Genomic DNA, 26,704 nt, shown 5'->3' on the forward strand with positions numbered 1-26,704 from the left:
GACTTGAAATCCACCTGCAGTTGACTTCGTGTCGTATTGAAATTAGTTTGCAGAGTAAATTTCGGCTTTCCATCTCCATTTGATGAAATTTTGTGGGAATTTCAAGTTTCTAAAATCTGCTGGAGGCTCCAGAACTGCTCAAAACGGTTTGAAACGGTTTCCAATCGATTTGGCATGTCGAAAATTGGATATATACCAAATTTCAGCTTTCTTGGTCAATTTGGTAAAATTTTGGTTTTTTCCCTCATTTTTGGCCTAAATTGGATTTTTAAAAATTCACCAAAAATCGAAAAAGGCACTTTAGCACTTGAAATTTTGACAGGTGATGAATTTTTACCTGATCTTTCGATCTACGTTTGTACGGTTTAAAAAATTTCGTGCAAGTCTCATGTTGGAACGCAAAATCTGTGATTTCGGCTGACCTGTCAATCAGAATGTCCACCATTTTGAAAGTAGGACCACTTTTTACTTTGAGGACAAGGGCTAGAAATGTTCTTTAGTACTCCCCCTTCAAGAAAAAAGTTGCCCTGGAGGATCGGCCCTCAGGTGGTGCAGGACTGCAGGTGATCCTTATGCGAGCCCTCGACTTCAATAAAATTGATAAAAATTAGTTCAGGAATCTATGTCACCTCCCTTTACCATTTCGATCTATCCTTAATTGAAGTCCCAGCGTTCTCAGGACAACTTTTTGATTTCTCCTGAATTTTCAGATCTGTCCAGAATGCATTGAAATTGATAAAAATTCAGTTATTGCTTAATTTGGACCGGTTTAACATGTTTTTCCTAATTTACCGAGACTGATTTGTAAACGCACATCTTGAGTGCGATTTTTCGAGCAGCAGTTTCATTATAGAGTAGATCACCAGAAAAAAAAAACTGGTGGATTTTGACTAATAAATTCAGCAGAGACCATTTTAGAGTTGGAAGTAACTCGGGAAAAATGTGGTTCTTAAAGAGATTGCAGTTTCGAAAAAATCGTGAGTCTTTTGCTTCTGTCTTGACTAAACCTGTTTTGGAAAAAATAGCCCAATCTCAAATGAAAGTATTTCAGATTCAGCGTCGATCTATGCTATTATCGTCAAAATTCAAGGCCACTTTTGGGGCTCTACTGAGCGGTTGAACATTGGCAAATTGTGTTTTGATATTTTTTCCTTCCCAAATATTTCCCATTGATTTAGCCAAAATATTGAAAGGTAGGTATATTTCTGAAATTGACGAAGGAAATATTTTCTAACGCAGTGGTGCCAATTTTTCGATCAGTAGTGCCAATTTCAAAAAATCAAAATATAAGTTTTTGGCTATTTTTTTCAAAACGTAGAACGTTGTTGAAACGTGTGACAATAGTATAAAAACATTTTGATGAAAAGCGTGGATAGCGTACCACAAATACTCATGAAATTTCATCAAATTTCTCAAAAAAAAAAAAAATGTTCATAAGCTAAGAAAAGGAGTTGAAATGGTAAAAAATAATGTGATTTCATTAGAATTTTCACAAAATCCCCCGATGTTGTAAAATTTCATAAAATTTGCATGAAATTTACATGGAACAAAAACTGATGAGATCTTATGAAAATTTATAAAATTTAGACATAAAAACACTTGAAAAGCATAAAAAATAACCAAAAAAGAGCTTATCCTAAAACCCCCGTAAGTAATTGAAATTTTTGGTGTTAAAGTCAATTTCTGGTTTTTTCACAAATCTTTGAAAATTTTAAATATTCAACAAAAAAAAAAATGTTTTTTAGAGCTTTTTCACAAAATATAATATTTTTCTTAGCGAAAAGTGAACCAATGTGAATGACTTCTTCAATTCAACTCCCATTCATCAACAGCTGTTTGTTTCGAGCCGTTCTTGAACCTACTTTTTTTTTGGCTCACCATAGTAACGCACTTTGTTTTATTTTATTTTCAATCGTTAACTATGGATCATCGCTACTCTTCTTATTTACAACTTAACTTTAACAACATAAATATAACAATCTTCTTCATAACTTAAAACTAAAAGGTAACTTCTCTATCCAGTGGTTGGCAGCTCGGTTTCCTCTTTGTCCACTCTACTGCCGGCATCCTCTTCGCTAGTATTTGGTATTTGACTTGTACGGTGGTGTTGTCACGTTCAGTGTTTCTGCAAGCTCTGCTTCCTCTTCGTCCGCTTCACTGCTTGATGTCTTCTTTGGGTTCAGTGTTGTTAACTGCTAGTTTGGATTCCTCTGCGTCCGCTTCGCTGCTGGGTTCTTCTACGCTGGTTCGAATATTTGCAAGTCAGGGGTAGCATGCCTGGCCCACTCACCTATAGACACTGTGTGTCCTTGAGGCCAGATCTCACTACTAGCTAGCTCCTGCTGCGTTCGGATGCTTGATCATGCAGCATCACTTTTGCTTTGCTGGTGTGTCTTCACGGTCAATGCTTCACTGGTGAAGACTGAGAATGGTCTCCCTCCCTGTCCGAGCAGTTTGCAGGGCCATTCTTCCAACATCAGGGCCTGTTTGAGCCAGTCTGTAGCGTCGTTGTGTCTAGGACACCTCCGCACTAGTAATTTCAAATTGCTCATCTGGAAGGGCCTATCGGACATCCCTCTACCGTTTTAGGAAGTTACCCGCGAAATTCCACGAGTCTAGTTCAAAAGTGAATTTTTTGACGATTTGTAAGTTGTTCTCAAAAAGTGGAGAAAATCAAATTTTCAAAGAAGGTTTGTAACGTGAAGAGTTTTTTCTTGAAAAATATTCTTTGGTGTGTCTACACTATCACCCAACTCGAAAACAATCCTCAGCCAAAGTTATGGGTTCAAAAGTTCTTTTTTGTCCCTTCCAGAGGAAATTGAAATTTCCGGAGGAAAATTTAGAAAATCGTTGGAAGCTGTAAAATGGCCCAAATTTAGTAATTGTTTAGAATCAAAGGAATCAATCGCATTTCACATTGGCTGGTTTTTCATTGAAAACTCGAAATTTGGTCAAATTGAAATAATAGGCTGAAATTGAATTCAACACTTATTTTTGCCTTACAAACTGATTTATGGTGGTTTGACCACTTTTAGAGCCTCCAGCTGCAGATTTTTATATTTTCCTATGATGAAAATATGCTAAATTTCATTTTGGTCCTTTTTCACAATTTTCCCAGTACTGGATAATCTAAAAATGTGCTGAAAGAGGCTCCAAAAATTGATTCATGAGTCGAAAAAATGAAACTCAACATTTAAAATTTGGCTGGTTGGTGCATTTTTGAACGCCATTTTGATGAGAACCCCGTTCTTTCTTCTAAAAATATGAAAAATTTGCAGTGATAGGTATATATTTTTTGGGTTGGGGAAGGGGGGGGGGGTATTCAAGATGAAACTCAAAAAATTTCAGTTTCTGTTGTATACTCGTATCTTCAAGAAATTCACGAATTATATACATACCCTGGTCGCATTGGCGCATTGCAGATCTATCATAGCACAAGAATGCCTATGCGGTCAATTGAAAGTCATCGTGGTTGTATTCGAAAACGTTCTCTTTATACAATGAAATTTTCAACCGAGCTGGCCGCAGCATGATTTACGATATAACTGCGCGCTTGGCGAGTAAAATTTTATTCGATCGACATCGGAAGCCGGCCTACTAATTCTTTTTACGATTCGAACTAAGTAAATATAACACTCATTCGTCGGTGTGGAGACCTTTTTGCACATTTGTAAATAGGCGAGTATCTGCTATTGTAAAATTAAAATGTATCTACATCGTACATGTAATCTACATTAGTGAGTAGTACTCGTAGTTTGATCGAAGGTGCAAGAACTTGGGCAATGCAGCATGGCAGCTCGTCGCACATTCATCATTTTCACCTGCCTACGGTACTCTGATCCGTGAAAATTGTTCATATATATTTCAAATAGCTACCTACGGATGCGTTTTACGTATTATTTACAGTCGGCACGGCACGTGCGATGGTTTGTTTTTTTTATTGTACTTACTATTAGGTGAAAAAATATTTATTTTTTTCGTACTTTTTTCACTAGACACTAATGCGAATGTGTCCGAGCCTATGTGAGTAGCACTGAGTACATATGTGTTCATATGTGATTTTTTTTACCTTTAAAAAAGTATACAACAAGTAGGTGAAACGTATAAATTACTGATAGAAATCGACGATATGCCAGTTGCACATCGAACACGTACTCTTTTAACACATGAAGCCGCCATTAGACGATTTAAACGAGTAAAAATTACTGTATACAGTATTCCTGTCTATCTCTAGTACTCACTCATACCATGTTGCTACCTACTCTAAGGGGTACGTTCTACGTCCAGTGCAGACTTTACATACGTATAGCCGTTCAAATCAACTACTACGATTAACCTTGGTCGTCGTGTGCAGAACAGCAGACCGTATAAATATAGGTAACTTTAGCATCGAAGAGGAGGACGTCGATGATGACGACAAACCATGCAGAGCTTTTAACAACAACTTCGACATCAGCAGCAACAGCAGCAATGAAAACGACGCCAATCGAAGCGGACAAATATATACGCGATGAGTATGTGAATATACTACTCGTACTTACGCTGGAAAGAAAAGTGAAAATAGTCGACGACGTTTCACTTTCCACTCGACTAATTAAAAAATCGAACCCGATCCATTTATACGATACATAAGTACATACATACGTTCATACGTTGTACCGTGTATAAGTTTAAGTACCCTCTACCTGCGTCCTGCTTATTGCCTACCTGTACCTACCTACCCAGTACCCACCTATACGTAATTAATTACGGTTTGCGGTGCAGTATTAATACTCGTATAGCTGTCGCATCATCGATCGAGTGCGAATTTCTATCACCATCGCATCGTGTCGCGTAATGTGCGAAGGAAATGTCGAAGACGCGCCATGTAAAAAGCGAGACACGACGATGAAGATGGAAGAAGAAACGATCAAATCAGTTATTTTAATTACTTTTTATATCGACGTAATAATATTATTCCAATATGAAGCAGTCTGAATGTCAGGCGAAACGGTATTTTTTAATTAAGGCGAAATTGACCCCTCCTCCCCCCTCCCTCATCCAGTGCTCGTGAGCTTCCACGATCCGCGAAGCCTTGAAAATTTCAGTTGGACGAAGAAAACGTATACAGAGCACGTGAAGTACCGTATGTATGTAGTACACAGTTTAGATCGGTTTCATTTTCGTTCTTTTTTTTCCTGTGACCAGGCTGGCACTTTCTTTGTCGACTAGATGGCAGATAGACAGATAGACCGTAAAATTTGAGCACTGGGTTATGAATTTTGTTCATATTTTATTTCATTAAGTATACTTACTCGTATGGTATACTTTCACAAGAAAAATAGAAATGCAACAATATACTGCTGTTTTCAAGTGTATTATTGGCTTTGATGAGAAATTCGAAATTATCTAGGTCCAATCGCTCTTGTTTTTTTTTTCAGGTTTTTACCATTTCAATTTTAATTTGGTTCGTGATTCTTCAGCTTTGAAGGCAGGCAGAGGGGCTATCAGTAGCAGAACTCAATTTTCAGTTATGAGACTAAAATTCTTAGGGATTTTCCCCTTATTAAAATAATAAATTTTAGAATCTAATGGCAAAAAAATAACAAAAATTTAGTTGATTTGGAGCTTTCAGTGAGATTTAAAATTTTTTCCATTCATTTTGAAAATAACATCAAAAACAGGAAAAATTATGGAGGCTTCTTAAAAGGTTATTTTCACATTTGTGATGCGTTAAAAAATTTACCATTCAAGTATTGTGGTGCATTTTTTGGTCCCATATTGTTATGCACATCTAGACGAACATTTGAAGGAAAAAAATTGCAATTCAGTTGAAAAATTGGAAAGTTACGATTTTTTGAACCTTCAAATCTAAGTAAAGCCATGTTGATTTAAATTAAATTTAAATTAATTTTTTTTTTAGAGAGAATCAACACATTTCAATTAGGCAAAACGAAATAAAAATAAATTAAAAATACATGTTTCAAAATCCTCATATCCAAATTTTCAGATGCGTTAGCTTGTTTTTGGACTTTCATGTAATTTTTTTGGAAGATTCAAAAATTTTCAAAAACTGATAGATACTGATGACGATTTTCTATTTTTTTTCAAGAAAAATCGTTTTTTTTTTCACGAGACAAAACAGTTTCGATACTACAGTGGAATCTCAATAACTCAAACTCCGTTAACTCGAAAACTCCGATAACTCGAAGCAAAGTCTGTTTCCCTTCAACTCTCCATAAGACTCAATGTAAAATTAACTTCTTTACCTCGAAGTAAAAAGTCCAACAAATCCGATAACTCGAAGTAAAATTTTTGAAACAGACAAGAAAAAACCTCTGTAAGTCAAACGTTGCCAACGGTTTGCCTCTATAGTTAACTTGAATTTCTAGTTGAAAACACTTGTAAATTTGAATCTCATTGATACAAAACTCTTTCACATTCACATATCGGTTATCTTCAATGGTACATTGTACAATCTCATTCCATACTTTACTCGTACATAGGTATGTATAACACGTGTTTCCATTTCATTCTGGTAAAAAAAACACTCATTTAATTCAAAACTTCGCTTACTCGAACTATACCAAAAATAATTAACCTCTATAACTCGAACTCCGATAACTCGAAAACTCCGATAACTCGAAGTCAACTCCTTCTCCCTTCAGCTTCGAGTTATCGAGACTCCGCTGTATAAGTATAAGTATAATTATAATTGTCCCATTTCAACCTTTCAATTTGAAACTTACCTGTTTTATACCTATCATTCTGGATCCACCAGCAAGTTTTTAATTTCCTCCCAAAATTTTGCATTGTTGTAGAAGGACCAAAAATGAACTTTAGTACCGGATTTTCCAATGTTTTGCCTAGATGGAGATATTTATGCAATAAGAACTGATCGAAGTCTCCAATTCTCGACAATCTTGCTAATTGCGTTGAAATTGAGATTTTCTTGGCAGAATTAGATTTGTTACCAAGCTCATATCACAAGAACGTTCCCAATAGAAAGCAGTGATGGATACCAAGATGCAATCCATGACTACAAACAACGTGGTGTATTTGGTTCCTAAACCTCCAGGAAAGCCTGTACTACGTAATTGATGGGTTTTCCATGCACAGACGAATTTGAACGGTACAATAGAGAAATATCGCGCAGGATTGGTTGTAAAAGGTTGCAGTCAACGACCCAGAGTTGATTACTATGAAATGTTTGCACCTGTAACTCGCGTTGGTTAGCAATCTCAGTGGCAGAAAATATGATTGTGCGTCAATTTGATGTTTCTGCAGTGTTCCTATGTGGAAAGGTTGAGGAAGAAGTTTACATGTGGCAACCTGACGGGTATAACAATAGTACGAATCAAGTTTGTCAACTGAAAAGCAGCTTGTATGGTTTCAAACAAGCACCATGGTGTTGGAATGCTTGATTCCATGCTTTCCTACTAAAACTCGGCTTTGTCCAAAGTAAAGAAGATCCTTGCGTGTACATCTTCTACGTAAAGCAAAATGGGAAAATTTGTAAGCTCATTTTAGCTGTATATGTTGACAACGGACTAGTATCTTCAGATGACAAAGAGCTGATAGTCCGGCGTATGACAATAGGAGTAATCGCACCCCCCCCCCGCCGATCCTCCGGGACAACTTTTTTCTTGAAGAGGACATTCTAAGGAACATTTTAAAGCAAAGTAGCCAAAAAAAAGTTGGCCTTACTTACAAAATGGCGGCCATTTTGATTAACAGGTCAGCCGAAATCGCAGATTTTGCGTTTTAATATAGGACTTGCACAAACTTTGTCAAACTCCCGTCGTCGTCGTCGTAGTTGCGCTCCTTTACAGGAGATAGCGTATATGTCCATCTATATTAGCCGGTATCTAGCGTATCTAATTGTTTCTTTCAGGGTCTTGCAGGGGGAGTTGGCCGGTGAGTTTGTTGTTAACAGTTCCGATCGTTTCCTCCCTCTCGTCGATCTTCCTAGGATTTTCCCTTGTACCGCTAGCATGAAAATACCATTTTCTCGTATTTTGTGAGCTAAATACTTTAGCTTTCTGTTTTTGATGTCTTCAACTACGACTTTCCGCTCCTCTCCTATTCTTGCTAGTACTTCCTTGTTGGTAATGAAGTCCTTCCATGAGATCCGTACTAGCCTTCGATAGCACCACATCTCAAAAGCGGATACTTTCTTCTCGCATTCTGCACTCATGGTCCATGTTTCGCAGGAATACTTCAGAATGGTCCATACGTAGCATCGCATAATTCTCTTCCTCAGATCAATACTCATCGTTCGATTTCCCAGCACATTGGCAAGGTTGTTGAAAGTGGTCTTTGCCATTCCAATCCGTGATTTAATTTCTTTATGATCTCTACCATCGTTGTTTATCAGTGCTCAGAGGTACCTGAACTGCTTTACATTTTCAATTTCTTGTGATCCGATGTTGATTTTGACCTCTTTATCATCTCCTTTCGTAAATCTCATCACCTTGGTCTTGCCTGCATTTATTTTCATTCCATATTTTAATCCAGCACTATTGATTTGGTTGATCATTTTCTGCATCTGCGCCTCTGTCTCAGCAAGGATCACTTTGTCGTCTGCATAACTTATTTCATTTATTCTCTTGCCGTTGATCTTGAATCCCATTCGTTCGATCCGCGCTTCTCTCATTATTTCTTCTGCATACACGTTGAACAACTTGGGTGAGAGGGGGCATCCTTGCCTCACACCTCTCTTTATTCCACATCCGTTCTCCGAGTACTCAGTTCCAATCTTGATGTTAGCGCTTTGCTCCCAGTACAGGTTCTTGATTATTTGCAGGTCTTTGTTATCGATATTGTATTTTTCCAGGATCTCCAACATCTTCTCATGGTTGACACGATCAAATGCTTTTTCATAATCGACGAAGCAAGCAATGATTTCCCTATTTGCATTCAGTGCTCTTTGAATGATCACTTTCAGCAGGGCAATTGCATCTCTCGTCCCTTTTTTTGCTACAAAGCCATATTGTGTTTCGCTTAGATTTTCATCTATCTTCTTTTCAATTCTGGCATTTATGATGGAGAGTAGTAGCTTCAGTGCGTGGCTCATCAGTGCGATGGTTCTATATTCAGAGCATTTTTGCGAGTTGTTCTTTTTTGGTATTGGTACAAAATTTACTGCTTTGAAGTCCTTAGGCAGAGTGCCTTCATCGTATATTTTGTTTATTATCTTCAGCAGCTCCTTTTCATATCCTGGTGTTAAATGTTTGATCAAGTCTGCTGGTATGAGATCTTCTCCCACTGCTTTGTGGTTTCTGGCTCGCTTCACAGCATTCCTCAGCTCCGACATTTCAATTTGTGGTGCCTCTTCTGTGGATGAAACTGCAATTTGAGCCGGACGTGTATCATCTCCATATAGTTCTTGTATGTAGCTGATCCAGACCTCATCAGATTCTTGATTGGTAACACAGTACTACTGTGAAAATTTAAAGTTTCAAAAATCTGCTGGAGGTTTCAGGAATTTTCAAAAAGTCGCTGGAGGCTCCAAAACGACTTGAAATTCACCTGCAGTACTTCGTAGCGTATTGAAATTAGTTTTTAGAATAAATTTCAGCTTTACAACTCCAGTTTGATGGAATTTTGTGGGAATTTCGAGTTTCAAAAATCTGCATGTTGGAGGCTCCAGAACTGCCCAAAACGGGTTGAAACCGTTTCCAATCGATTTGGCATGTCGAAAATAGGGTAAGTATATCCCAAATTTTAGCTCTCTTGGTCAATTTGGTGAAATTTTGATTTTTTCCCTCATTTTTGGCCTAAATGGGATTTTCAAAAATTCACCAAAAATCGAAAAAACTTTAGCACTTGAAATTTTGACTGGTGATAAATTTTTGCATGATCTTTCGATCTACCTTTGTGAAGTTTGAAAAAGTTCGTGCAAGTCCTATATTAAAACGCAAAATCTGCGATTTCGGCTGACCTGTCAATCAAAATGGCCGCCATTTTGTAAGTAAGGCCAACTTTTTTTTTGGCAACTTTGCTTTAAAATGTTCCTTAGGATGTCCCCTTTAAGAAAAAAAGTGTCCCGGAGGATCGGCGGGGGGGGGGGTGCAATTACTCCTATTGTCATATGCCGGACTATGATGGATGCATTTATCAAAGAGCTACAGTCCAAATTTAAGATCGTTTCGAAGATAGCACCTACGACACGTACGTATTACTAATTTAATAAATGTATCTGTTCAAAGGGCACCATTTGTGAGAAAAATTTGAAAATTCTAGATCAGCTGAAAATTATGAAACTTTCATTTAGCGAGTCAGTATCACACACCACACCTCTCCCCCGCATATTCTGCTTGATAGAAGGTTAGCTGATTTTTTTGCCCTTTCTGTCATCGGGATACCTTTCTTGTTCGCTGTTGAGTAGTGTAATCATGTTCAAAAATTTTCCAAAGAATAAAAAATCAATTCAAGCTGCTGAAATTTCACTTTCGGATGCTCCCAAAGTGTACACTTTCTAGCAATCTAACTCTCGTTAAATCAGATCCAATCTTGTCCAGAGGTTTCTTCGTTTCTATGATATGACTCAGAAGACAGTATCAGTTCATGAGAGAAAATTGGAACTCAGCTTATGTGCAGATGTACTACTCGAGCACATAGTCGTAAAAATACACATTTTGGCACCTAAACATCATACATGTAAGTACATTATCGACCAACTCCACCGTGTATCAGATCAGATTGTATGGTAAAAATCCTTATGGTACTTTCGTTCGACAAACAGCATCATTCGTAATGCATCGTCCGTCGCGTCATCGTTCAAATACTCTGTGTACAACTTCGAAAAAAAACCTAGACCTCTTCATTTGACGACGACGACGACGATGACGATGACCCACATCAAGGAAAATTTTGTTTTTAATAAGATGGTCGACGATATCAATCGCGTATATTTGTACATACATAAATGTACGATGTCTGTAATGTACCTAGACCTACCTACTACCTACATTTAGCCCAATTAATGGTTTTTTTTTTTTCTTCTACAACTTTCATCAGATTGTACAAAGCAGATTAGCGAGAGAATTTTCGAGATTTTCTCACGTAGAATTAGACAAGCGATAGAGAGACGGACATAAGAGAAGAAGAAAATATATCCGAGAACTTATTAGTCGTCGAAGCCAAATACGAGAAAGGGGTTATCTTTTTGTAGGATTAAAATTCGTACAGGTATATTAGACGAAAGTGAATAGCTAAAGAACATATGCACTATTGATGAAGTATGAATTTGCGGCCGGTAAGTATGGCTACTGAAGTGCTGCTTAGGTACTTACTTGCGACGCCGACGACGGTGTATTTAACTCGTTAAAAGTACCCACATACTACACAATAAGTAGGTGTATTAGATATTGTTTAGCTTTACGAGGATTATAAGGTGGCTATTGTAACGAGTGCGTATGAAATTTCAATACTTACGATGAAGGTGAAGGTGGCGTTAATGATCAACGACTACATTGTACATATATTGATGGATGGAGAAGAAATTAGATATGACGATTAGCGGCCTCTGCCTCTCGGTGCATTCATAAATAGGTATAATGCAATAAATACTTGTATCCATTGAAAAGATGGTTTAGGTTGAGATGATGATGATGATGATGAGTGTAGAAATTTGGCTCGAGTGTGAAGTTAGGTTCGGTTACGGATGTGCTAAGATTTCTAGGGAGTTCTTCAAGTTGCGAACAAACGGACCTTTTTTTAGGTGCAAATTAATCAAGATATAGTGAGGCATTCTAATTGACGAAAAAATACCTATACTTGTCTGATAAACTTTCAAAACTTCAAATTTGGTTTTAAAAAATTACTGAAACCTAATCTAACAACAGTAGTCCGGCATATGACAATAGGAGTAATTGCACCCCCCCCCCCGCCGATCCTCCGGGACAACTTTTTTCTCAAAGGGGACATCCTAAGGAACAGTTTAAAGCAAACTTGCCCAAAAAAAAGTTGGCCTTACTTATAAAATGGCGGCCATTTTGATTGACAGGTCAGCCAAAATCGCAGATTTTGCGTTACAACATAGGACTTGCACGAAATTTTTCAAACTTTACAAAGGTAGATCGAAAGATCATGCAAAAATTTATCACCTGTCAAAATTTCAAGTGCTGAAGTGCGTTTTTCGATTTTTTGCGAATTTTCAAAAATCCAATTTAGGCCAAAAATAAGGAAAAAAATCAAAATTTCACCAAATTCACCAAGAAAGCTGAAATTTAAGATATACCCTATTTTCGACATGCCAAATTGATTGAAAACGGTTACAACCCGTTTTGAGCAGTTCTGGAGCCTCCAGCAGATTTTTGAAACTTGAAATTCCCACAAAATTCCATCAAATTGGAGTTGTAAAGCTAAAATTTATTCTAAAAACTAATTTCAATACGCTACGAAGTAGGTACTGCAGGTGAAGTTTAAGTCGTTTTGGAGACTCCAGCGAATTTTTGAAAATTTCTGAAGCCTCCAGCAGATTTTTGAAACTTTAAAATTTCACAAAATTTCATCAAATGAAGATGGAAAGCTAAAATTCACTCTACACTCCAATTTTAACACCCTCTGAAGACGACTTCAGGTGGGTTAAAGTCATTTGAGGGCCTCCAGCGACTTTTTTGAAAATTACTGGAGCCTCCAGCAGATTTTTGAAACTTGAAATTTTCACAAAATTTCATCTAATGGAGATGGAAAGCTGAAATTTACTCTACACTCCAATTTTAAGACCCTCTGAAGACGACTTCAGGTGTGTTCGAGTCATTTTAGAGCCTCCAGCGACTTTTTTTGAAAATTACTGGAGCCTCCAGTAGATTTTTGAAACTTGAAATTCCCCCAACATTAATTTATCAAATGGAGTTGGCAAGCTGAAATTTACATCGCAGACTACATGGTGGTTTCAAATGGTTTTGAAGCTTCCAGCTACTTTTAGGAAATTTCAATTTTCCATAAAAACGTCATACCTGCAACCTTTCAAAAAGTCGCTGGAGGCTTCAAAACGACTTGAAATCCCCCAGCAGTTCACTTCTTAGCGTATTGAAATTAGTTTGCAGAATGAAATTCAACTCTCGCCACCTCAGTTTGATGAAATTTTGGGAAAATTTATAGTTTCAAAAATCTACTGGAGGCTCCAGTAATTTTCAAAAAAGTCGCTGGAGGCCCTCAAATGACTTGAACCCACCTGAAGTCGTCTTCAGAGGGTGTTAAAATTGGAGTGTAGAGTGAATTTTAGCTTTCCATCTGTGAAATTTTAAAGTTTCAAAAATTTGCTGGAGGCTTCAGGAATTTTCAAAAAGTCGCTGGAGTCTCCAAGACGACTTAAAATTCACCTGCAGTACTTCGTAGCGTATTGAAATTAGTTTTTAGAATAAATTTTAGCTTTACAACTCCAATTTGATGGAATTTTGTGGGAATTTCAAGTTTAAAAAATCTACTGGAGGCTCCAGAACTGCTCAAAACGGGTTGAAACCGTTTTCAATCGATTTGGCATGTCGAAAATAGGGTATATCCCAAATTTCAGCTTTCTTGGTGAATTTGGTAAAATTTTGATTTTTTCCCTCATTTTTGGCCTAAATTGGATTTTTGAAAATTCGCCAAAAATCGAAAAACGCACTTCAGCACTTGAAATTTTGACAGGTGATAAATTTTTGCATGATCTTCCGATCTACCTTTGTAAAGTTTGAAAAATTTCGTGCAAGTCCTATGTTGTAACGCAAAATCTGCGATTGTGGCCGACCTGTCAATCAAAATGGCCGCCATTTTGTAAGTAAGGCCAACTTTTTTTTGGGCAAGTTTGCTTTAAAATGTTCCTTAGGATGTCTTCCTTTAAGAAAAAAGTTGTCCCGGAGGATCGGCGGGGGGGGGGGGGGTGCAATTACTCCTATTGTCATATGCCGGACTACAAGGAAAACTAATTTCTGCTGAAGGCTCCAGATCATCTCGAAAATGGCCACAATTGCACCAAAAATCATATTACTCGAAATAATGTAGATATAAATTAAGTTACAATTCGATTCAGACCTTCAGCAACCCTGCAAATTGGGGCATGATGAAAAAACACTGTGTCTATACTATACCTAGTACTTTGTATTCGTTAAAGAAAAAGCGAACTTATAACGCTCAAATCTTCAAATATTCAGTATTCACAACTTTCACACATATCCAATCATAACTACCACATAACTATATGTATATCCTAGGCAAATTTTCCACAAATATTAAGCACGCGGTAAATTAACATTTTTCACGACTTGCATATCCGTTACGTTCCCATAACCATTGACTACTTTGACTCCGGTAAAGATGGGCGAACGAAGAGGAGGTATCGAATTTCAATAGGTAGCTACTGCATCTTCTCATAGTACCTAGGTAGATAGAGATACATATATGTACCAGAATAAAGTACTTATGGAGCAGGCATGTGAGGTATGTAGATGGGATGAAGTAGCATTCGTCTAAAGAGGTTTAAGTGTCTACATACTACGTAGGTCTAGGTCTAGGTACATCATTTCAAGTAGTCTCGAGACAATTATTTCAATTTACATTTAATTTCCATGGTCGTGAAGCGGAGTCATCTTCTTTTAATATACGACCGACATCGACAATGATGCGCGTGCCGCGTAAAAAGCTAGGTAATCTTATGAATAAATCCGACACCATAACAGAATCCAATTGTTTCCATTTTCAAGCCGTGCTATACCCGCTCGTCGTCGTTGATTTTCATGGGCACATAGGTAGGTCTCTAGGTATACGTACGTCGAGTGTATATGGCTACGTAAGTATTTTAATTCTATTACTCGTAAGTATTTTTTTTTCTTCTTCTAGGATAAAAATATAGCGCCGCGAACTCGCATAACGACCTATATTTATCATATGAATGTAGAACGACTATATTATATTATGGATGTGCTGTACGATATGATGCTGATCATTTTGATCTGTGATCGTGATCATTTTTTGTGTGCAAATGATTCGTAAAAAAAAATAAATAAAAAGATAAATTACAGAGCTAGAGAGAGACATATCTTAACGAAATTTAGAACTCGAAACTTGTAGATACAAATAGTACATTTTTTGAAAAAAATTATGCTCAATCTGCAAACTTTTTGAAAATTCAGAGACCTTTGGGATCTATAGTTTCTCGTTTGGGCAGCTGAAATTTTTTCGGGAGCTGTCCCATTGTGTACGTTTTATGCTATTGAGAAAAAAATGAACAGAATCGGTGACATGAGTGGCTCATAATGCAGGGATTATTCCAAGGAGTGACTCCACACATTTTGTGTAGTTCCGAAAATTCGTCGTGTAGTACCACAAATACATTACTTATCCTTTTTGGGAGTTTTTCAATGAAAAAAAAAGTTTAAAAATGAACTAATATAGTAGTTTAATAAATTTAATAATTGATTTTTCTTCTGTTCTTCTTACAATAACTAATCAGTACGTACCTAAAAAATCAAATGAAAAAAAGTGGAAAACAACGACTAAAAATTAGGCAATGAAATTTAATTTTGAAAAAAGATGAAAAAACCATGACTTCATTGTTAACATCTCCACTTCTCCAGCCTATATAGTCTGGCATATGACAATAGGAGTAATTGCACACCCCCCCCCCCCCAGTGATCCTCCGAGACAACTTTTTTCTTAAAGGAAGACATCCTAACGAACATTTTAAAGCAAACTTGCCCACAAAAAAAGTTTGCCTTACTTACAAAATGGCGGCCATTTTGTAAGTAAGGTCAATTTTTTTGGGCAAGTTTGCTTTAAAATGTTCCTTATAGGGTGTCCCCTTTAAGAAAAAAGTTGTACCGGAGGATCGGGGGGGGGGGGGGTGGGTGCAATTACTCCTATTGTCATATGCCGGACTAATACTGCTTCTAGAAATACATGTTTAAACGATGCCCGAGTCCTTGCTTTCGAAGTTTCCTTCATTCTACGATTTGTATTGTTGATCCATTCTAATACAGCATTTCTCGGATCCCATTTTTCAACCACTGGCATATTGATATGTACAAAGTAGGTATCATGGATTGTTCTCAAAATTTTTCTCAAAAAGAGTAACTTCATGTGGAGTAACCAAAAAAGTTTCTAAAAAAATTTTGAATGCAAAAAAAGGAGTGATCAAAAAACTTTAATCCATACAATATAAAACTTTACATCTTAATATTTTAGATTAACAAAAAACAGAAACTGATTCATGGTACTTAACTGAAATACTAGAAACACAGTGAGGCCATTTACCTAAATGAGAGGATTTTTTTCAAAAATTCTGGTTAAAATTTTGAAGAAAAAAATAGTAATTTGTGGAATAAACTCAAAAAAAGTAACTTTGAGTAGGTACCTCATCAAAATTTTTAAAAAGTGAACAAAACTTACTTTAGTAACTTAAACTTAGTTACTTAAAAAGTAACCGAATACAATCCCTGATGTATAAATTTTCCGTTTCCAGGTTCATTCTGGGGTTTTAATGTGTTATAAGCACTAATATCAAAGTCCTTCAAAATTTTAAAATTTTTATATTGCAAATTTCTCTAGCTTCTTTGATTTCGCGGATGGAAGATTTCGCAAATTTTTTTTCGCCCATCTCAAGAAGTTACTCCAGTTTTAAGTCCAACAAAATTTCAACTTTAAATAATTTTGAAGCAGTTGAAAATAAAATCACTTTTTTATCCCAAATATAATTCTGTGGGAAGTGGGGAAGTTGCTTCCTCCAATAATTTGAGAATTTGAGTAAAATTTATGGGTAGGTAGGTACTTATTTTATTTTATCTTTTTTTAAATTTTTACTATTTTGCGATTCGAATCAAAAAAGGTCAGACTTTTATTTTTCTCTTTGGAAACCATAATTTTTGTGATTTTGAGAATTCGTACAAAAGCTTCATGCGAATACGAATCTTTGAAAACGAAACTTAATAATTATATTGTAGTATGCAATACTTTCTCCATTGATGGCATATTGACTGCAGATATTTATTGTTTGAAGGGGCGAGAGTTTTATTTCCAACACTGTGATTAGGTACCTGAAAGAAGTAGTTGAATGTTTGACTGAAATAATTAACTGGTTGATTAGGTACAACAACGTTGGGATAAACCTTACATTCAATTCGAGGAAATAATAATTTATTGTTATTTTTTTTGTTTTTAGGAAATCGATGAAGATGATAATTTCAAGATTTTGCTGGTGGACATCACTATGGATCCGATAAGTGAGTAAAATTTGAACCACAGTACATTTTACTTGCATCTTTGCAATATCCTTTTTTACCCCGAAAATCGTACAAAAATTTGTTTTTGCTTTAAAATTCTTAACTCATTTTCGCGCATGTTTTTAGGAAAATTTTTCTGTTTTTTCCTCCCAAAATCAACAAATTAAATGTGTTTTTTTCTCAAGTTCTTCAAAGTTTATAATAAAATACCAGAAAATTATTTTAGAAAGTTCCACATATTATTGTGACTTGGTGTATTCTTTTACTTATTGGACATAATATCTAAAATTCTACCTCATTTTCACTCATAATGTCAGGTGGTCATTTTTTTCAGGTTTTTGAAAGTTGGACATAATATCAAAGTGTTAATCGTAATTTTTTCCAAGTTCTCCCTTGCATCCATAATTTCGAATACAAGCTGGTTTTAAAGCTAATTTTTGTTGAAATCGATGTGGTTGTGGATCGATTCAAGATATTGATTTGAAATTTTCGGAGTGGATTTTAAATTCGTCGTTGATGGTGTGGCAAACATTTTAAAAATTTCAAAGTGGTTTCTCCATTTTTGCATCAAATTTCAAACCAATCGGTTCAAAACAGTTGATGACAGGGCAAACCTCTAAAAATCGAGTCTTGGAAGGGGGCACTAATTCATCTTAGACCAGCTGATGAAAAACTGTCCACTAGCTTGAAATCATCATTCGATTGTACAAAATAAAAATCAAAATACTAATCAAGGGTAATTACGCCACGCTTATTACTGGGCTACAGCTTTTCAGGTATTTCGAAATCTCTATTTGAAGACAGAAGAAATTTGTGTTTTACCATCGAGATGCCTTAGAACACGTAATGAAACAACCAATTCATCTTTGATGTTTGTGTGTCTAGAGGTGTATCATATAATGCAGGAGCGTAACGGGCACTGGATGCTGTTGATGAAGTTGCGAATCTTCTATCTTTGCAGGGGCAGTAGGTGAGATGCAACGAAAAATCTTCAGAAAAAGCGAGATGATATTCTCAATAGTTTGTGATTGGTGTTGAACAATTGCATAGGTGATATTATTATTTTCAAAAAAATTATTCAATTTATACCCAGATTAGATTAAAATATGTGCCTAGAGGTTGTCAAAATCGTAGATCGCGAATAAGAAAAATGACGGAGGATTTTGACCAAATGTACCTACTCGTAATAGAGACTTTCATTTCAAGTTGGAAGTCATTCAGTGAAAATTTCAGTCTCGGAGATGACTTTGGAGGGGATGTATGAGCCCTCGAAGAGAGTGAATATTTGAATAAATCGTGGCTAGGAGGGGGGATGCCGGAGGGGATAGTCCAACGTCAAGATTTTGAAATTCTGCAATGACCTCAGCTACATATTTTGCAGTTGAAATTCAAAATCACTGCTAGAATTCCACTAAACGGTTGAAAATTTGCAATTCAGATATTTTTTTGGGTAGGTAAATTCGTGCCTTGAAAATATTTTCTTTCCAAATGTTCTGTATATTAATGAAACCAAATCGGCAATTTTTTTCAAAACAGGTTGTGTAGGGGTTAGAGCGAAAAAAACACGATTAATTCAAAAATGTCTTTTCTTTGAGGGCCCATACCTCCCTCCCTAAGGCACCTCCTGAGCTAAAATTCTTTCTGAATGACTTTCAACTCCAAATAAAGGTCACTGAATTTCTTTGTGAGCGATTTCTAGTAATTCCAAATAAAGGTCGCTGAATTTTGGATACTTAATTTTATGCTTCTGATAGAACTAAAGTTCATGCAGAATATTGTGAATAGGTAACGTCATTTTTATGACAGTCTACGATTCGTGAAAAAATAAATAATCATAATTAGGTACTATTTTTTTTTTACCGATCCAGAATACGTACCTACCTAGAAGCATTTACTCCTTCGAAAGCAAGTAACGTTTGCTAAATTCAACGATGACAAAATGGTTGCTGGTCTCTCCAGCGTTAGGATACAATAAATAACTACGTTCTTAAGTACATTATGTTGTTGATCTCTGTTAACACGTGTTTACACTTCACGTTAATCATCTAATCATTTAAGACTATTGTTTGAAGACGGCTTTGACTTGTTGAATGTTGATATTTCTACTTGTTAGACATTATTTATCTTTCATCGTTTGTGAAGTGTTTACGAGTGTAAATATGCATAATTGGACACCGTGTACTCTTGACAGCTTCACTTACTACGATTAGTGTGTGTATAGATCAGTCAAGTGGTACGAATGTCCAAGAAAATTGAAATACGTATCGTATTTTTTCTCCTTGAAAAACAAAAAAAAGGACGGGAGCAGGGACGAAACTGAAACATTTGTTTGGGAGGGAAGGAGGGAGAGGGGTGCAACCAAAAATTTGCTGATTGATTTTTCTAGTTTGAAAATTTTAAAACTTGAATGATCATTTGTTAGAAATTTCAGATTTGAAAAAAAGCAAACAGACACGAAGGAACTGCTCGCAAAACTTTTCAAAAATTCGTATTTTGATCGGTGAAAAAGCAGTGTTTTTTTATGCGAGCAGTTTGATTTTTTTTGTTCCAAAACTTTAGAATTTGAACGATGGTTTTTTAGAAATTTCAAGCTCGAAATAGAAAAGCAAACAGGTCCGATCGAAGTGAAGGCAAAAGCTTTTGAAAATGTGTGTTTTGAGAATTGAAAAAAAAATGTATTTTTTATGTGAGGAGCATAGTGTTTGACAGAAACATTTTTTGAGGTGAATATGGATTTTTAGTGAAAAATATTTTGGGTCCAACATTTTTTTTGAAGGTACACAACAAACGTTTCATCTGAAGTTCAAAAATCCAAGGACAGGGCAAAGTTTTTTTTTTCTTTATTCATTTTTTTTTTGGTTCCCCGGACACACAAGGTGCCGGTTTTTTTTCAAATAAACATATTTATTTACATCTTAAATCTAAGACTAAATCTAAATAGAATGTAATATCTTAATTTATCCCTAATCCTAGATCTAAGATGCAGGGGGGAGGGGGGAGGGGGAAAGATGGGTTGTCTACCACGACCCATACCCCCTAGGCGGTTGCCAAGGGCTCAATCACCCTACCAGGCTTGTTATTCACACATGCCGATCAGGTAGACTGAGTCCCCCAACCCGTCTTGGGAAAAGGATTTTAGGGCGGAGAATTTTGTGTCTAGGGGGGGGGGTCAACAAGAGTTGGTCTCCCCTTTGCATTACACGAGTTTCAGATATGGAGGAACTTTTGGGAGGAGGCCAGTGCACTTGCTGAGGGCTTCACACCAGCCTCTCACATAGGACTTAAGAGTACCTACAATACATACTAGATATGACTAATTAATTAAGCTGAAAAATTTAAGAAAATAGGTATGATTAGTTAACTTAGTCTATTTTGCATATATGCACACTGTACAGCATTATAATACAAGAAAGAATACAAGAAAGAAACCCCCACTAAATTTATTTAAGCTTACAGTTTTGAGAAAAAATTTAGAAAAATAATAAAATAAAATATTTTCAAGTGGGGCATGCATTGGTTTTGAAAAATCTAACTAAGTATAGTTATTTACAGCTTGAGGTAATGCATTTTGATGGGTTATTTACAGGGCTTCTTCCGGATGATGTTTGGTTAGTTGACCAGGATTGAAGCTGTTCCTCCTTCTGGGTGCATAATCTGACAGTAACTGGGTGATTCCTGAAGCATTTGATGATGGATTGTTTCACTGTTGGTCACTCCAGTTTATCCAGACCACACCCTAGTCCTAATGCTGCTATGTTTTTGATCTCGAGTTGGTCACATTTGGTAGCAAGTGCTTTCATCATTGTTATGAAGTCCTTGATTGATGGCTTACCATTGTGATGTTCTTTGGTGATGGCATAAAGGCTGTAATTTCCATCTTTTTTGAGCTCAACTACTTCACCAACCTTAGCGCCCCTTGACCTCAGAGTGTCCTGGTTGCCGAAGGTTCGTTTGAACAGGAGCGTGATGCCCTTAGACATTCTGAAGTCTCAGCTGACACAATGGGCCAGGGCAAACTGTGGGTGTTGTCTAAACAGATCATCCTCCAGTTCCTCCAGGGTGAAGATCCCATTTGATTTGGTCTCTATCTTTCCACAGTTGGAGTGTTGGATTTTCTTTTCTAGTTCCTTCTCAGCTCGTTTGAGAACTTTCTCCACACCAGCCGGTGTTATTTGGCCAATCTGTAGGTAATCGCTGTTGACCAGCCCGACTAGGCAGTAGAATCTCTCTTTTATCCCTCTCAGTACAAGGTAGCGTTGAGGGTTGGTATATGTGATATGATAATATCAGAGAGTAGGGATGGCGGCCAGTTCACCATCAGTGATCAACTGGTCCATTGCCTTGTCCACTATGTTACATGCCACATTTTGGTTTTTCGATATCAGCAAAGTGTTTACCGATGATCGATTGTGGACTAATAGGATTTGTCCAACCTTGGTTTTTGTGTGTGTCTAAAGGTTGTTCAAACAAATAAGACAAGTTGGTTGACATCTTCAAGTGTTAATCCATTTTTGTATGGTCCTAGCGGTGTGTAGTTTCCACCAGGAACCCGTCCCCCTGAGGGGAGCACCCTTTGGCCTCCGGATTTTCTCCGGCCACCACACGCGAAGCCGTGTGCTGTAGGGCAAAGGGTCATTTAACCTATTTTACCCGAGAGTACCTACTCTTTAGAAAATATGGAATTTTCCACATTGTCAATATAATAATTGGTTTAACCTTCAACCATTATTTTTTGGCTCTTTCTAACAAAGATATAAATTAACCGGGCAATTGAACAAACTACAATCACACATTTTCACTTCGCCCACTGAACCCATCTCTATTCATTTCTATACGAATTGTAATAATTTCTGCCAAAAATTAATATGTAACATCTTGCATCTTTCACACGCCTAAACACGCCGAAATTTTAAAGTAGCACTTTCACTCGACAATTTTCATATCCTGTAGACACACTCTTGTACTGTTACATTTTCTATAGGTAGCTTAAAAGTGTAACTCCACCTTTTATATTCCATCCTGTTTTCAAGGTCTCAAGCACACGTATAGGTACTCGTATAGGTAAATACTACATATCGAATTGTACCTTTAATCGAACGGTTAATTAATCCTGCTTCGAAAACTTCATCTCAATTTAAAACACGATCCGGTATTCCCACGAAACTAGCTTAATGAATAATCAGCATCACTAGGTATAATATGAAGAATACACATACACACAACGTGAAGGTACCTAATTTATCAAACTAGCTAGGTATTTATACTTAATATGTAGGTATTCGAAAATTAAACGATTATTGAAGTCGAGTTTACCCGTTAAGAACGTTCAGAGCTGCTATTCAAGTAGTCGAAAAATTCAATCTATATATTTTAAATGGTCCACATCGGTGCACCTACTTTCACACTAGTATAGTATAATGTTCAATCGCTCAAGAGTATAATTATGCATAAGGTATGTATTTGGGAGTACATCCTTACGTTTCTGTTTCTGTTCCTCAGCTGTCTTCGAATCACACGAGTAGGTAGGTATCTTGCATTCGTGAATGTTAGAAACACCTCGGTTGTTTGAAAAATCTCTCGATGACATCTCGCTTCGTTGGGTAATTTGTATTCAAATCGGTGCTTGGGAGTAATAATGTGTTATTAAACACCCTATAATCGCAGACTTTCGGGTAAATTTCTCGACGTACCTTGTCGATCTCTGTCATGGTTCTTCGACATCATATCAGTCTAGCGAACTAGTCGTATACTTGTTACCTTTACAGATCGCATAGTGAGCCATACTCGAACATATGTAGCTGGTACAATGGCGGAAACAACGATCGCGACGACGATAATTACACACGTTTGTAATGGTAGGTACTAGGTACATACATATATAAGAAATCGACGTCGATGATAAAATATTTTACACACGTCTTAAACTACAATCTCGGTTCCAAGTCCAAGTTTACTTCCACACTCATCCCAACAATTAACTATATTTAAAACAAAAAGCATTCTGCTTTTAAATTCAGATTCCCATTTCTTGTTTCTATGACCTGATAACATACTGAACTCACACACACAACTCGGTTTCCAGATCTACTCCGCTGCCGCCTCGTATTTCTGCTTCTCTCTACTACTACTACTATTACTACGAGTAAGTCTACTCTACGTACACCAGCCAAGTATTTAATAGGTTTGTTGCTCGGATTAATGAATTTTAATCATTGGTTTGGCTCTGTACACGTACTCGTACGTAGTATAAGACGTCTTGGAGTCTATACGAGCACACTGGCCACCATTCCCATATCCCTTATAGCCATCATTATCGCCGCAAAAGACACAACGTTGTTGGTACCTCTACCTACTACTTATAGGGCAACAGATAGGCTATTTCGTAGGTACTGAGACTGACACGCGTTCGCCAAATCATGCATGCATGCGTATAGTAGTCGCGTATAATTTTTTAATCACTTCGTCCTCGTATCGACGAAATTTTTTCACAGCCAGTTTCCGCGTTCTTATTACCATCTCGGAGCCCTCCCTCTTGCCTTCGTATTACGAGTACTTCTTATCTATACACATCCGAGTCCCACAGAGCCTTATAATGGTAGACTACGCCGCGCCATAGTCATTCATTTGTGTAGCCATGCAGCTGGTCGTGCCCTTCTCATATCAACTTTTTGCCCAAACGAGAAATAATTTTCCTTTCCGTTAATCCAGTTTTTTTCCACAGCCAGGTACTTACTCTACTCGTATCGTAAACCTCAAATGCCAATTTCGCCTTCATCACCGTCTCTTCATCTGAGAGCACCAGTCTGTAGTTGATCTAATGGACCATTGTCACGCTCCACTACTGCAGCAGAAGCATGTCTTCTTATGTGTACGAGTTGGATGCTCAAAAAGTAGCGAATTCTTATGCAAATAAGATTTCGTAATTTTATTATTCTTACGTACTGTAGATTAAAGTAAATTCCTTTTAACTAAGTCGATTATGCTTAAGTCGAATTAACAACTATAGTCATAATTAAATTCTTCGCGAGAATTTTTCTCGACCAGTTAATAGACAACTGAGCGATGAGACTATTGTACCTGACAGTGTTTCGTCCATTTTATTTCAGTACATAACCATTTTTATTTTATTTTTTTTTCAAGAAGTAAAGTGTCGAATGGATCCTTTTTTGTAAAAGCTTGATACTCCAGTAAATAGTCGGGAGGCCCGCATGGTAAGAATTCATCACGTGTCAGAATTTCAAGTGCTAAAGTGCCTTTTTCGATTTTTGGTGAATTTTTGAAAATCAAAGAGCCTTTCAGGATAAGATATTGAAATCCACACTTTCTCCAAATTTTGATGAAACTCACCCAAGATGTTAGTTTAGGTGTAAAACCATCCCAAAAAATTTTTGAGTCGACCCCCCCCCCCCACCGCAACCCGAGAAATGTGCCCATACGTGCTCAAAATTCAAAATTCTCGTTCTCCGGAGGGGCTGGTCCAAATTTTTTTTGGGATGGTTTTACACCTAAACTAACATCTTGGGTAAGTTTCATCGAAATTGGAGAAAGTGCGGATTTCACTATCTTATCCTAAAAGGCTCTTTAGGTCAAAAATGAGGAGAAATATCAAAATTTTACCAAATTGACCTACAAAGCTGAAATTTGGGATATACACTATTTTTGACCAACCAAATCGATTGGAAACTGTTTCAAACCGTTTTGAGTAGTTCTGGAGCCTCCAGCAGATTTTTGAAACTTGAAATTCTTCCAAAGTTTCATCAAATGGAGTTGGACAGACGACATTTATTCTGCAAACTAATTTTAATACGCTACAAAGTCGACTGCAGATGGATTTATAGTCGTTTTGGAGCCTCCAGCGACTTTTTAAAAATTCCTGGAGGCTCCAGCCGATTTTTTAAACTTAAAATGTTCACAAAATTTCATCAAATGGGGATGGAAGGCTGAAATTTACTCTACACTCCAATTTCAACACCCTCTGAAGACGACTTCAGGTATGTTCAAGTCATTTCGGAGCCTCCAGCGACTTTTTAAAAATTCCTGGAATCTCCAGCAGATTTTTAAAACTTGAATTTCCACGAAATTTTTACAAATGCCGTTGGAAGGCCGAACTTCATTCTGCAAACTAATTTCAATATGCTATGAAGTCGACTGCAGATATGTAGATTTTAAGTCGTTTTGAAGCTTCCAACGACTTTTTAGAAAGTACTGAAGTCTCCGGTAGATTTTCGAAACTTCAATTGTTTGAAATGAAACTTTTATGAGAATTAAAATTCTAGAGGAGGTGTCAAGAAACAACTTTTGTCTGACAATGAGAAATGTTTTCATTCGACTCATTCAGGATAATGCCAGTGTATGAGTTTCGAATATGTAAGGGTGGGGTAGATCCTTTGTGAAGGGGAGGGGAGGCAGAACGGACACCGAGCCTGAATCTCTTAGCACATAAATCAAAGAGTCAATCGGTTGGGCGGAATGCGCAATTAAACTCAACAATATACTGTTCCTAAAAACCCTTCAGCTCTTGTTTTCAAAACTCTCCACCCCCTCCTCCTCTCTAATGCACCTGAAAATAATCTATCGGACAAAAAATATCCGAAATCGAGTGTAGGAAAACTGTATTGAACCATAAAATCAAACCCAAAAGAGATAATGGAGAGAATCAAGGTTTTTTTCAAAATTTCGACTTAGCTCTTTATCCAGCGTTCAGGTCTCCAAGTTTAGCTCATCAAGTTTACGAAAAAATTACCAGGAAAATTATCTTTTGAGACGAGAATCGGTGTGCTTGAGCAGAAACACTATTCAATTCAACATACCTGAATTCTCCTATGATCTGTGGTGTACGAAAACCCTTGTGAAGGGGGTGAGACCTCTGAAAAAATCGATTTTCCGCATTTATCAGGCAAAAAAAGCATATATAACGAGAAAAACAGTCAACGAATTAATTCAAATCACCTTTCGTACCGAAAATATGCCATTGATTTTTTCATTTAGTCACTCCCTCGTCTCATCAAGTCACCCCCCACCACATGTCTTCCTTAGTGCCAAGATTTTAAATTTAAAAAATTTAAAAAGTGATAATTTTTTCAAGTTTTATTTTGGTTTCTTTGTTAAAATGCTTTTAAATGATTGCTTTTTCAAGAAAAAGACCTTCGCTGGTCTTCAAAACAATATTATGTTTTTCTGCGTAAAAATTCCTCCATTCATCAAAATTGAAAGAAACCAAAGAAAATGAAAAGAAAATCAAAAATCGTAAATTTTTATACCGTCCTTTCTTCTGAGGTTTTTCCTCAAGTGACCTCTTGAGAAACGATGTTCTGTTGTTTTCCTTTTTCAAAAAGAATCACTGCAAGATTTATCAATTTTTGAGTCGAAAAATTACAAAGAACCAGTGTTAATTAATTTGTTGATGAACATTTTTAAAAAATGTTTCTAATGTATTGTTCTGATTATTTTTAACTTATGAAAGAATTCGTACTTCGTATAGAGTCCAACGTCGCGTTGTTTGGAAAGTTAGGGAGGGGTTC

General features: G+C 36.7%; 1 long non-coding RNA gene across 1 annotated transcript in view; it reads left to right on the forward strand.

Moving 5' to 3' along the window:
• LOC135841868 (uncharacterized) overlaps positions 1-26,704 on the forward strand; it is a 312,604-nt gene that overhangs the window by 179,914 nt on the left and 105,986 nt on the right. The window contains exon 2 of the long non-coding RNA XR_010558005.1: positions 17,123-17,183. This is a non-coding gene — a long non-coding RNA (uncharacterized LOC135841868). The remainder of the gene's footprint in view (positions 1-17,122; positions 17,184-26,704) is intronic.

Source organism: Planococcus citri, chromosome 3 (genome assembly GCF_950023065.1).
Source record: "Planococcus citri chromosome 3, ihPlaCitr1.1, whole genome shotgun sequence".
In the NCBI taxonomy this organism is placed as follows: Eukaryota; Metazoa; Arthropoda; class Insecta; order Hemiptera; family Pseudococcidae; genus Planococcus; species Planococcus citri.